The sequence below is a fragment of the Choloepus didactylus genome, chromosome 8, assembly GCF_015220235.1.
Source record: "Choloepus didactylus isolate mChoDid1 chromosome 8, mChoDid1.pri, whole genome shotgun sequence".
Classification (NCBI taxonomy): domain Eukaryota; kingdom Metazoa; phylum Chordata; class Mammalia; order Pilosa; family Megalonychidae; genus Choloepus; species Choloepus didactylus.
The window spans coordinates 11,413,609-11,428,403 of record NC_051314.1 but is presented as its reverse complement, the minus strand read 5'-3'; positions in this window follow the sequence as shown (position 1 = coordinate 11,428,403).

The following is a 14,795-nucleotide window of genomic DNA, read 5'->3' as shown; positions in this document are numbered from 1 at the left end:
AAAAAAGTTAAAAAGAAAACAAACATACAATAAAAGAACATTTCAAATAGATCATAACAAGGGAGTAAGAAAAAGACAACTAACCTAAGATAACTGCTTAACTTCCAACATGTTCCTACTTTACCCCAAGAAAGTTACCTAATACAGCAACATTTCTGTGAACTTGTTCCTACTATATCCATCAGAAATTAACAGACCATAGTCATTCCTGGGCATCCCAAAAACATTAAATAGCTTATCTGTTCTTCTTGGATTATTGTTCCCCCTTCCTTAATTGCTCTCTATTGCTAGTTCCCCTACATTCTACAGTATAAACCATTTGTTTTACATTTTTCAAAGTTCACATTAGTGGTAGCATATAATATTTCTCTTTCTGTGCCTGGCTTATTTCACTCAGCATTATGTCTTCAAGGTTCATCCATGTTGTCATGTTTCACGAGATCGTTCCTTCTTACTGCCGCGTAGTATTCCATCGTGTGTATATACCACATTTTATTTATCCACTCATCTGTTGAAGGACATTTGGGTTGTTTCCATCTCTTGGCAATTGTGAATAATGCTGCTATGAACATTGGCGTGCAGATATCTGTTCGTGTCACTGCTTTCCGACCTTCCGGGTATATACCGAGAAGTGCAATCGCTGGATCGAATGGTAACTCTATATCTAGTTTTCTAAGGAACTGCCAGACTGACTTCCAGAGTGGCTGAACCATTATACAGTCCCACCAACAATGAATAAGAGTTCCACTTTCTCCACATCCCCTCCAGCATTTGTAGTTTCCTGTTTGTTTAATGGCAGCCATTCTAACCGGTGTTAGATGGTATCTCATTGTGGTCTTAATTTGCATCTCTCTAATAGCTAGTGAAGCTGAACATTTTTTCATGTGTTTCTTGGCCATTTGTATTTCCTCTTCAGAGAACTGTCTTCTCATATGTTTTGCCCATTTTATAATTGGGCTGTCTGTACTATTGTCATTGAGTTGTAGGATTTCTTTATATATGCAAGATATCAGTCTTTTGTCAGATACATGGTTTCCAAAAATTTTTTCCCATTGAGTTGGCTGCCTCTTTACCTTTTTGAGAAATTCCTTTGAGGTGCAGAAACTTCTAAGCTTGAGGAGTTCCCATTTATCTATTTTCTCTTTTGTTGCTTGTGCTTTGGGTGTAAAGTCTAGGAAGTGCCCACCTAATACAAGGTCTTGAAGATGTTTCCCTACATTATCTTCTAGGAGTTTTATGGTACTTTCTTTTATATTGAGATCTTTCGTCCATTTTGAGTTAATTTTTGTGTAGGGGGTGAGGTAGGGGTCCTGTTTCATTCTTTTGGATATGGATATCCAACTCTCCCAGCCCCATTTGTTGAAAAGACCATTATGACTCAGTTCAGTGACTTTGGGGGCCTTATCAAAGATCAGTCGGCCATAGATCTGAGGGTCTATCTCCGAATTCTCAATTCGATTCCATTGATCTATTTGTCTATCTTTGTGCCAGTACCATGCTGTTTTGGCAACTGCAGCTTTATAATAAGCTTCAAAGTCAGGGAGTGTAAGTCCTCCCACTTCGTTTTTCTTTCTTAAGAGTGTCTTTAGCAATTCGAGGCATCTTCCCTTTCCAAATAAATTTGATAACTAGCTTTTCCAAGTCTGCAAACTAGGTTGTTGGAATTTTGATTGGGATTTCATTGAATCTGTAGATGAGTTTGGGTAGAATTGACATCTTAATGACATTTAGCCTTCCTATTCATGAACATGGAATATTTTTCCATCTTTTAAGGTCCCCTTCTATTTCTTTTAGTAGAGTTATGTAGTTTTCTTTGTATAGGTCTTTTACATCTTTGGTTAAGTTTATTCCTAGGTACTTGATTTTTTTAGTTGCTATTGAAAATGGTATCTTTTTCTTGAGTGTCTCTTCAGTTTGTTCATTTCTAGCATATAGAAACATTACTGACTTATGTGCATTAATCTTGTATCCCGCTACTTTGCTAAATTTGTTTATTAGCTCTAGTAGGTGTATCGTTGATTTCTCAGGGTTTTCTAGATATAAGATCATATCATCTGCAAACAATGACAGTTTTACTTCTTCTTTTCCAATTTGGATGCCTTTTATTTCTTTGTCTCGCCGGATTGCCCTGGCTAGCACTTCCAGCACAATGTTGAATAACAGTGGTGACAGCGGGCATCCTTGTCTTTTTCCTGATCTTAGAGGGAAGGCTTTCAGTCTCTCACCATTGAGTACTATGCTGGCTGTGAGTTTTTCATATATGCTCTTTATCATGTTGAGGAAGTTTCCTTCAATTCCTACCTTTCGAAGTGTTTTTATCAAAAAGGGATGTTGGATTTTGTCAAATGCTTTTTCAGCATCTATTGAGATGATCAATTGATTTTTCCCTTTTGACTTGTTAATGTGTTGTAATATATTGATTGATTTTCTTATGTTGAACCATCCTTGCATGCCTGGAATGAACCCCACTTGGTCATGGTGTATGATTTTTTTAATGTGTCTTTGGATTCGATTTGCAAGTGTTTTGTTGAGGATTTTTGCATCTATATTCATTAGGGAGATTGGCCGGTAGTTTTCCTTTTTTGTAGCATCTTTGCCTGGTTTTGGTATTTGATTGATGTTAGCTTCATAAAATGAGTTAGGTAGTGTTCCATTTTCTTCAATGTTTTGAAAGAGTTTGAGTAAGATTGGTGTCAGTTCTTTCTGGAAAGTTTGGTAGAATTCCCCTGTGAAGCCATCTGGCCCTGGGCATTTATTTGTGGGAAGATTTTTGATGACTGATTGGATCTCTTTGCTTGTGATGGATTGGTTGAGGTCTTCTATTTCTTCTCTGGTCAGTCTAGGTTGTTCATATGTTTCCAGGAAATTGTCCATTTCTTCTACATTATCCAGTTTGTTGCCATACAGTTGTTCATAATATCCTCTTATAATTTTTTTAATTTCTTCAGGATCTGCAGTTATGTCACCTTTTTCATTCATTATTTTTTTTATATGGGTCTTCTCTCTTTTTGATTTTGTCAGTCTAGCTAGGGGCTTGTTGATCTTGTTGATCTTCTCAAAGAACCAACTTTTGGTGATATTTGTCCTCTCTATTGTTTTTTTGTTCTCTATGTCATTTATTTCTGCTTTAATCCTTGTTATTTCTTTTCTTCTACTTGGTTTAGGATTAGTTTGCTGTTCATTTTCTAGCTTCTTCAGTTGATCCATTAGTTCTTTGATTTTGGCTTTTTCTTCCTTTTTAATATATGCGTTTAGTGCTATAAATTTCCCCCTTAGCACTGCTTTTGCTGCATCCCATAAGTTTTGGTATGTTGTGTTCTCATTTTCATTCGTCTCTATATATTTAGCAATTTCTCTTGCTATTTCTTCTTTAACGCACTGATTGTTTAGGAGTGTGTTGTTTAACCTCCAGGTATTTGTGAATTTTCTAAGTCTCTGATGGTTATTGACTTCTAATTGTATTCCATGGTGGTCGGAGAATGTGCTTTGAATAGTTTCAATCTTTTTAAATTTATTGAGCCTTGTTTTATGTCCCAGCATATGATCTATTCTGGAGAAAGTTCCATGAGCCCTAGAAAAGTATGTGTATCCTGGTGATTTGGGATGTAATGTCCTGTATATGTCTGTTAAATCTAATTCATTTATCAGATTGTTTAGGTTTTCAGTTTCCCTATTGGTCTTCTGTCTGGTTGATCTATCTATAGGAGAGAGTGATGTGTTGAAGTCTCCCACAATTATTGTGGAAACATCAATTGCTTCCTTTAGTTTGCCAGTGTTTCTCTCATGTATTTTGTGGCACCTTGGTTGGGTGCATAGACATTTACGATTGTTATTTCTTCTTGCTGAATTGCCCCTTTTATTAGTATGTAGTGGCCTTCTTTGTCTCTCAAAACATCCCTGCATTTGAAGTCTATTTTATCTGAGATTAATATTGCTACACCTGCTTTCTTTTGGCTGTAGCTTGCATGAAATATTTTTTTCCATCCTTTCACTTTCAGTTTCTTTGTGTCCCTGTGTCTAAGATGAGTCTCTTGCATGCAACATATTGATGGTTCATTTTTTTTGATCCATTCTGCGAATCTATATCTTTTAATTGGGGAGTTTAATCCATTTACATTCAACGTTATAACCGTGAAGGCATTTCTTGAATCAGCCATCTTATCCTTTGGTTTATGTTTGTCATATTTTTCCCCTCTGTCTATTAATATCCTTTATTGTACCCATACCGAATCTCTTTAGTACTGAACCTTTCTCCAAGTCTCTCTGTCCTTTCTTTGTTTCTCTGTCTGTAGGGCTCCCTTGAGTATCTCCAGTAGGGCAGGTCTCTTGTTAGCAAATTCTCTCAGCATTTGTTTGTCTGTGAAAAATTTAAGCTCTCCCTCCAATTTGAAGGAGAGCTTTGCTGGATAAAGTATTCTTGGCTGGAAATTTTTCTCACTCAGAATTTTAAATATATCGTGCCACTGCCTTCTCGCCTCCATGGTGGCTGCTGAGTAGTCACTACTTAGTCTTATGCTGTTTCCTTTGTATGTGGTGAATTGCTTTTCTCTTGCTGCTTTCAGAACTTGCTCCTTCTCTTCTGTGTTTGATAGTGTGATCAGTATATGTCTTGGAGTGGGTTTATTTGGATTTATTCTATTTGGAGTTCACTGAGCATTTATGATTTGTATATTTATGTTGTTTAGAAGATTTGGGAAGCTTTCCCCAACAATTTCTTTGAATACTCTTCCTAGACCTTTACCCTTTTCTTCCCCTTCTGGGACACCAATGAGTCTTATATTTGGACGTTTCATATTATCTATCATATCCCTGAGGTCCATTTCAATTTTTTCAATTTTTTTCCCCATTCTTTCTTTTATGCTTTCATTTTCCATTCTGTCATCTTCCAGGTCACTGATTCATTGTTCAACTTCCTCTAGTTTTGTACTGTGAGTGTCCAGAATCTTTTTAATTTGGTCAAGAGTTTCTTTAATTTCCATAAGATCATCCATTTTTTTTTTTTTTAATTTAGTCTTGCAATGTCTTCTTTATGCTCTTCTAGGGTCTTCTTGATTTCCTTTGTATCCCGTACTATGGTCTCATTGTTCATCTTTAGTTCTTTGAGTAGCTGCTCTAGGTGCTGTGTCTCTTCTGAGCTTTTGATTTGGGTGCTTGGGCTTGGGTTATCCATATCGTCTGGTTTTTTCATATGCTTTATAATTTTCTGTTGTTTTTGGCCTCGTGGCATTTGCTGAACTTGATAGGGTTCTTTTAGGGTTTGTAGACCAATTGAAGTCCTTATCTCTAATTTATCAGATCTACAGCTTCGTGGAGTACACTTTCTCTAACTAACCAGCAGGTGGCGTCCACGAGCCACCTGTTCTCCACAAGCCAGTTCTCCCCTGCTTAGCCTTTTTGGTGACTGGGGGAGTGAGTCTTGTGGGGTCCAATTGGTGTAGCAAGCTTGCGTGTGTAGTTGGTGTTGCCTGCCCTGTATATGGGGCGTGTTTCTGGGCAGGCAGGGAGGGGGGGTGGCCCTAACAATCAAATCTCCCTGGTGATCCTAGAGTTTTAAAGCTGCTGCAATAGTCTAATCCTTCAGTTCAGTCCTGCCACAGTTTGTCTCTGCCACTGACCCACAAGTCCTTGGTATTGGCGTATGGCTCCTGAGATTTGCAAGTGGGCCCCTCTTCCAGGCTGTGCACCCCGGGTCCTCTGTTGAGGGATGACTGTGCTATGTCACAGGTGAGTGCCGTCCCCCCAGGGCAGTTGTCGGCTGCTGGGCTGTGTAGGGAGGCTCCCAGTCTGCTGAAATGATGGCTGCATGGGGCTTTGTTAATTCACACTGCTCCACCTTCCCAACTCTGGGACAATCAGCTGAGGTTGCAGGGAAGGCTAATGTCCATGCCCAGTTTTGTGGTGTGTGCCTGTTATTTGAAGCACTTCCGTCACACTGGGTTGTCTGGGGCAGCTCTGGGCTATGGGACTGGTGATGGGCAGGAGTGTTTCCTGTCCACCAGGATGATGGCTGTGAGCGGACACCCCCCTTTTCTTGGGAAGTTGTGGTGTTTAGTGAATTTTGTCAGCCACTGGATTATTGCCTTTTGTCTCAGAGCTCTCTTAGTTGTGCTCTTGACTTGACCTGCCCAAATTGCAAGTCTTTGAAGCTTTCTGTATTGGGCTTCTTAGAGTAATTGTTTTAGAAAAAGAAAAAAGGATTAAAAAAAAAAAAAAGGGCCCTCCTCAGAGATCTAATGGGCCATTGAAATGCTAAGAGACAAAGCAACCAGGGCCATTAAGGAAAGGTCCACAGGGCAGAGAGATCAGCTTTTCTTCGGGATTTGCATATGTACCTCAGGGCCTGGGCTCTGCCCTTCCCCTTTCTATGTTCACCAGAACTCCAAAAATCCTCTGCTTTTATTTTGGAGTTTTTCGTGTTGTTTTTTTCTATGCCTGTCTCCTCTCTGCTGGGCTGGCTGCTCTCAGATTCTCTGGTGTCTGGTCTCAGTCTATCTATGGTTGGAGTTTGGATCAGTAGAATGAGTTTCTGATAAGGGCTGCCACTGCAGTTCTCCCTTCTCCTTCCCGGAGCTGACAGCCCCTCCTCCCACAGGACTGAGCCTGGCAGGGAGGGGCATGGGTCCCCTGGCCACAAAAACTTACAGATTTCGCTGATCTCAGCAGTTCCACGTTTTCATGAGTGTTGTATGAAGTATGCCCAAAGTCAGATTGCTCTGTGGTGTCCAGTCCACGCAGTTCCTGGCTTTCTACCTATTTTCCTGGGGGAGTAACTAAAACATACAGCTCACCAGTCCGCCATCTTGCCCCGCCTCCATTATTGGTTTTTAAAGCATGGGGCAAGCCCATAGAGGCAAAACAGGCAAAAAGGTGAGTACAAGCATGTCAAAATGTTTCACCGGTTTGTGCTGTGGCCCAAAGAAAGCCAGAGTATGTGTCAATGCTGACATGAACAGTGGCTAAGTGGCCAAAGGAAGGGATGTGAGTAACATCCATTTGCCATTAATCATTGGGGGCTAGACCATGAGGATTAACACCAGGATCCTGCAAAGGTGGAGCAGTAAGGAGCTGAAAATTAGGACAAGAAGAAACAATATGTTTAGCTTGTGTTCTAGTAAGGGAAAGTTGAGTCATGAGTCCTTGCACATTAAGATGAGTAAGCAAGTGAAAATGAGAAGCTTCTGAACTAACAGGCAGTAATAATTTATCCGCAGCAGCATTGCCAGCTGGTAAAGGTCCTGGGAAGTTGGTATGGGAATGAATATGGGTAACATAAAAAGGAGATACACGAACATGAATAGCTGATTGTAGCTCAAGAAAAAGGTTAAATAAACAAGGAGGCAACTGTTGCTTAATGGATGCTGTTTCAATTTTACTAGCTACATGAACAACATAGGCAGAATCAGATAAAATATTAACAGCCTCTGGAAAATCTGTTAAGATGGCTATTACAGCAGCCAGTTCAGCTTTCTGGGCAGAGAAATGAGGAAGATCTAAAACTTTGGACTTAGGGCCAGTATAGGCAGCTCGACCTTTAGATGACCCATCAGTAGAAACAATGGGAGCATTGATTAAAGGCTCACAAGAAGTATATTGTGTACATCGAATGAACTGGAAAAGATCAGTTTTTGAATAATGATTATCCAGCTGGCCAACATAGTCAGCTAGAGCAATTTGCCAAGCTAGATGTTGCAAAATAACTGAGTTCTTTAGCAGTTATAGGGAGCACAATTAAACGAAGGTCAAAACCATTGAGTTGTTTTGCCTTTTTACTGGCTTGAGCAACTAAAGTAGCTAAAAGATCTAGATAAGGGGAAATGGATTTTATGGAAGAATTGGGCAAGAAGATCCATTCTACAAGCTTATCGTTTTGCAAAAGCAAGCCTGTGGGGGATTTGGGAGTGGAAAAGATAAGTAGAGATAAAGTTTTTGTAGGATCAACATGGGATATCTGAGCTTGTTGAACTTTAGCTTACACTAATTGTAATTCCCTCTCTGCAGCTGAAGTTAAAGATCTAGGGCTGTTTAATTTAGAATCCCCACAAAGGAGAGAAAATAGGTTGGAGATCTCATAGTTAGCTATATCTACTTTGGGTGAAGCCAATTAATATCCCCTAGTAGTTTTTGTAAATCATTTAAGGTGGTAACAGCATCTTTGTGGAGTTGTACTTTTTGGGGTTGAATTGTAAGTCTATCGATACTAGAACCCAAATACTGTACAGGCAAAGTGTGTTGCACTTTATCAGTAGCAATATGCAATCCTACATTCTGTAAAGCTTTTTGAACAGCATAGAACAAAGCTTCTACTTCAGTCTCCTGAGGTGCAGAGCACAAAATTTCATCCATATAATGGATTTTATAAGTTTTAGGAAAATTTAAATAGACTGGCTGTAAGGCACGGTTGACATAATATTGACATATTGTAGGACTATTTAGCATACCTTGTGGTAAAAAACCTTCCACTGATATCATTTAGAAGGGGTTTTATTATTAAGGGACAAAATAGTAAAAGCAAATTTTTCCTTATCTTGACCAGCTAAAGGGATGGAAAAGAAACAGTCTTTAATATCAATGACCACTAAAGCCCAGTTTTCAGGAATCATGCTAGGATTTGGGAGCCCAGGTTGTAAAGGTCCCATAGGCTGAATAACAGCATTAACACCTCTTAGGTCAGTTAACATTCTCCATTTTCCTGATTTTTGATTTATTGGGAACACAGGAGAATTCCAAGGACTAAAAGACTCTTCGATATGCTGCAAGGACAATTGTTCTTGAACCAATTCATGTAAAGCCTCTAATTTTTCTTTTGTAAGCGGCCACTGCTCTACCCATACCGGTTTTGTTGTAGTCCATACTAATGGGACAGGTTGGGGAGGTGAATGAACAGTGGCCGCCACTAAAAAGGTTTATATCCTAAATCAAATTGATCACATTTTGGTGAGATTTGGGTGGGTGAAGGGGTACCTTGCAAATGTATGCCAAGCCCACAGCTAGAGGCATACCCCATATTTGCCATTATTTTGTGGCTTTGAACACTGTACACTCCACTAGGAGGAGGGAAATGTACAGTAGCACCCCATTGTTCAAGTAAGTCTCTGCCCCAAAGATTAAGAGGCAGAGCAGCCACATAAGGCTATAGAGTGGCCTTCTGTCCCTCAGGGCCAAGGCAAGGCAAAATATGAACACTTTGCATAAGTCCCTGAGGGGAGCCTAGGCCCACAACAGTAATTTGTGCCTCTTGCAATGTCCAATGTCGGGGCCAATGTTGTTGACTAATAATAGAGACATCTGCACCTGTATCTATAAGCCCAGTAAAGCTATGCCCATGAATTGTAAGAGTACACATAGGGTGCAGCTCCTCCAGAGCCTCTGTGAGAAAATTCCTGCCTTGTCTGTGCTACCAAAACTTCCACTTTCCCAATATTTAGAGGAGGAACCCAACAGGTACATAAGGTAATAATAAGAGTTGAGCAATTCTTTTGCCTTTATGGGCAGTCCATGGAATAGAAGAAGACATGACCACCTGAATTTCCCCAGTATAGATAGAGTCAATGACTCCAGTGTGTACACGAACACCCTTAAGATTGAGACAACTGCATCCAAGCAAAAGACCCACTGTCCCTTTAGGTAAGGGGCCATAATAGCCGGTGGGGACCTTAACATGATTATTGGGGAGAAGACATACCTCAGCATTGGCAGCGAGGTCTACTGCTGTGCTCCCTGCCGTAGCTGGGGAAAGCTCCAAGACAGAGGGCTTGGAGTTCGTGGAGGGACAGCACATGGCCTCCAGATCTCCACGCTGCCTGGATTCTGCCAGGCCCTGCTGTACACCAGAGAGGTGGGCAGGTTTAACTACCGGGGTACAGCTATGTGCAGAAAGAGGCAGCAGAGGAGGCAGAGGCCATTCCTCCCAGCAAGGCACAGAAGGAGGTTTTGGGCATTAACAAGAATAAAAAACTTTAGCAGATTTTACTGGATCTTTTTTACCCTTATCATCATCAGAAAGAAGATTGGGACCAGTATTGTCATCAGACTCATATTCTTCCTCGTCATCATCAGTTTTTAAAGGCTCAAGAACAGACTTAATTGAAGACCATGTAGACCAAATAGTAATAGGCAAATTAACTCCTTGCATATGTTTTTGTTTCAATTCCTTACCTACCCACTCCCAGTCATGCAATTCAAGGGAGCCAAGGGTAGGGAACCAAGAGCAGTATTTTTCAATAACCTGCAGCAATTCTAAGATTTGTGACTCCCCTGCCTTGACACCGCTGGCCCGCAGCAGCTGCCATAAGAGGGAAATATAGGAAACATATTTATTGTGTCCTTCAACATTACTCATTACCCTGCTTATAATGCTCGGGGTCATTCTACAAGGAACGCATACAAAAGACGGCCGTTACCTCCACCCGAGTTCCAGCGCCGCTGTGCCTCAGTCGTTCAAGCGATTCTTCTGTCAGGAACCAGGTCTGGTTCTTCGAGCCCCACGTTGGGTGCCACTTGTTGCTGACAGGGAGGCGCAGGAATGAGACACAGAGACAAAGTTAAGAATTAAGGGAGCAGGGGGCCCACTGCATCTCATGCTAAGTGGATGATAATGCACCTTTGCTCCAGTTATTTATTTCAGAAGATCAGGGAGTATATGCTAAATGTCCTCAGGCTCAGGAGAGCCCATGAGATACCTATGTTTACATCCTGTTGCATATCAGAAGGAACAATCTAGGTTTAGGACAATGGTAAACGTTGTCATCATAGTCACAAGACACATATCTTTACAGGGTGGGCCTGCACGGTGTTCCATGCAGGCCTGCGGCTTAGTGTTCCAAGCCACCACCCTAGATATGCCTAGGCAACATGGAAGACTCGGTTTCCCACATACCTTCACTAAAGGATGGTCAATGGCATCTGGAAAACCTGTTAGCTGGGAAGGCATGTGGCTGGCATCTGCTCTGGAGTTCTGGTTTCAAAATGGTTTTCTCCCAGGATTTCCTCTCTAGGCTTCAGCTTCTCTCAAATATATCACTCTCAGTTGCTCTTGGGGCATTTGTCCTCTTTTAGCTTCTCCAGAGCAAAAGTCTGCTTTCAAATGCCATCTCCAAAATGTCCCTTTAAATTTCATCTCTTCTCTCAGCTTCCATGCATTCTTCAAAGTGTCCCTCTTGGCTGTAGCAAGCTTGCTTCTTCTGTCGAGCCTATATGGTGCTCCAGTAAACTAATCAAGGCCCATGCTGAATGGGTGGGGCCACACCTCCATGGAAATTATCCAATGAAAGTTCTCACCCACAGCTGTGTGATCACATCTCCATGGAAACTTCCAATCAAAAGCCTCCAACCCAATCAACACCAATATGTTTCCTACCCACACAAGACTGTATCAAAGATAATGGCATTTTTGGGGGACATAATACATTCAAACTGGCATAGTGGGGCACTCCTCTCTTACAGATTTTTGTTTTTTGTAATTTTTATTGACTATTTTACTACCCTCCCCTTCTTCCTCCTTTGTGGATGCTTGATTGGATATGACTCAGGTGGGATCAGTTGGCTGCATCCTTCTCCCTTCTTTATAGATGCTGGTTATTCAGGTGGGATTGTTTGACCCCAGGTGATCTTTATTGCTGTTATTCTCAGCAATATCTTTCTCCTTGTGACCTGACTGCTTCTTGGAATTTATAGGTGGGGATCTGTCTCTCTGCTGTATGAGATTTTTAGTCTCTGTTCCCATTTGGAAGTGGGAGGGCTCATGGCCACTGCATCTAAGCATTTTTGGAGCTGCATGGGAATTAGTGAGGAGAATGGGAGAGGACCAGAGGGTCCAGGATGGAAGTTCCCTACCTGATATTTTCCTCATTCTTCAATTCAGCATTTGAGATCCTTCTCCAGTCTATACCTTCCTCCAGAGTTCTAAATGGATGAATTGTCCTTTTTTGGCTGAATCTCTGGGGAGAGGTTTTCAGCAACTGCCTTACAATTGGCAGGCTGATGATGTCACCCCCTACACATATTTTTATCTCTCCCTTTCATTTTCCTCATCCTTTAACCATCAATCCTCCCCTCTCCCACACATTTTCACTATGGAGACTGTGTCCATGCAAGCATCCAGTCCAACTTCTTGAGTCTTTTTTGTGTGATGTCACAGGACTGACTATGATGTAAGAATTTAGGAAGGATATGCTGTTATGGGTGAGCATGTCAGGACAGGGTGGGATGGGGGAGGTGGCTACACAGTAGGAGAATTTCCATGCCATGATGAGTGTTCACCACCTTCTCATCTCCACAGTCTCAACTGGAAGACACGAGAACAGAGCCAAGTGCTGAGACCATCCACAGGCTCTGCAGCCACAGCCCCTCCTCCACAGTGAGTCAGAGACAGCATTCTGCAGGGTTTCCATTCAGCATGGCAGCCCGAGATACCTCTGTAAAATGTGCTGCTTGTGTGGGAGACATCCATACCCAATGTTGGAGCCACTGATGGCAGACTGTGATCTGGAATATGCTTAAAGCAGTGGTGGTCTAGTCAAGTGTGATGGGCCTGATTCCACATGCCTTGCTGTGGTATGTCCTCCTGCCAAGCACAGGTAAGAGAATGGGGACTAGGAGGGAATTCCCTGACCCTCCAGCACTGGGGGGCTTCTCTGGACTAGGGCAGCTATGGATACTTTCAAGAACTGGGCTTAGTATTTTGGCAGCAGAATTCAGTCCCCTCAAAAGTGGAGAAGTCTGATGGTTAGTTCATGTGTCAGCTTGGTCAGGTGATGGTGTCCAGCTGTCTGGTCAGACAAGCACTGGCCTAGCCATTACTTCAATGATATTTGTGGCTGGTTAATAAACTAGAAGGCTGTTTATTAAATCATCAGTCAATTGGCTGCAGCTGTGACTGATTACATCAATGAAGGCTGTGTCTTCTGCAATGAGAATTTAATCAGCTGGATTTAATCCAATTAGTTGAAGACTTTTAAGTAAGAAAGTTAGAGGACCTTCACTCCTTCTTTGGCTGTCCAGTGAAGCATTTCCTGAGGAGTTCATCAAAGTTGCCAGTTTGTTTCCTGAGGATCTCATTGAACACCTTCATTGGAGTTGCCTGCCTTATGGAGTTTGGACTCATGCATACCCTCAGTTACATTAGACACTTTTATAAAATCTTGTATTTATAGATATGTCTTGTTGATTCAGTTTCCCTAGAGAACCCTAACTACTACAGCTTGGTACTGGGAGTGGTTCTTGAGAAACAGAATCTTAAAATGGGTGTTTACAATTGGTTTTGTACTCTGATTTGATTCAAAGGCACCAATGACTCCATTTCCAATAATCAAGAAGGCACTGACAGTCTATGGCATGGTTTGGCAATGGAGATACACAAAATATCATTGTTTGATTCTCCTAACTATACTCTTGTATGAAGCGAGGCTCTGGGTGACAGTGTTTTTGACAGCTTAGCAGCGTTTTGCAGAGTTAGGAGGTGTAATGATGTTGGCTGGTTGCTCTTAGATATGCTGGATAAACTTATAAGAGGAAGGGATGAGCTAAAGGCTTCAAATTTGAAACTTAAGCACCATAAGAGAGACGTAAAGGTTTCTATGTGTGCCCTAAAAGAAAATCTTATTTCCTGTGGCTGCAGACTTCAGATTTCTGAAAACCAGACCCAGAGTCTCATTGTGCAAGAAGCAGATTTACAATGTAAACTAAAATCTCAAACTTGCAGGTGCTTGCTGTTAAAATAAAGGCAGTGATTGGAAAAGAATGGGATCCTGAAACTTGGGATGGGGATGTATGGATTGATAATAATGGCAGTGAGGACATTGGAACCCTGGATGCTGCTGAGTCTTTGTTAGATATACCTGTAGTGGTCTGTCTGGAGGAAACAATCCCCACCTCCAGTCTGCCCTGAGGAGACAGCTATCCAACCTCCAGCCTACTTTGAGGAAACAGCTTCCCAACCTCTAGTGTGCTCTGAGAAGCCTGCCATCCAACCTTCACCTAAAGACATTATCCCTTCATGTCTGCTAAACCTGCAATCACCTCCCCTGAGGAAGCAACCCTCAGTCCTCTGGAGAGATTTATCTTGTTTCATGAGATGAAACTACAACAGAATGTACTCAGGTAAATGGCTTGAGGGATACTTCTAATTCTTTTCATGACCCACCCCCACCACCAGTCTTTTCTTCAAGATCTTTAAGTAAAGTCCCAACAGGCCCCAAAGGGTGAGGTACAAAGTGTGACCCATGAGGAAGTATGCTATACTCCAAGAGAACTGTATAAGTTTTCCAACTTATACAGATGGAAATCAGGGGAAAATGTGTGAGAATAGATATTAAAAGTGTGGGATAATGGTGGAAGGACTATCAAGTTGGATCAGGCTGAATTTACTGATATGGGCCCGCTAAGCAGAGATTCTGCATTCAGTGTTGTAGCTCCAGGGGCTAGAAAGGATAAGACTTTGGGAGGCTGACTGAAACATGGATCAAAAGGTGGCTGACATTACCTGAGGTTGAAATGCCAGAAATGTCCTGGTAAAATGTAGTGGGGGGGGGGAATTCAAAGGCTTAGAAAGATTGGAATGTTAGAGAGGATTTGTCTTGGAAGACCTGCTCACACACCCTGGTATGTCCAGAGGACACTCCTTTTACCAGGACTGGGAAGAATAAATTTGTGAAACTAGCTCTATCATCTCTGAAGAGCTCTGAAGTTGCCCTTCTCTGTAGGTCAGATATTACTGTGGGAACTACTGTCACTGAGCTGGAATTCTTAAACACAATGGGGATAATTGGATCCTGATTCAGTGGAAGCCACATGGCAGC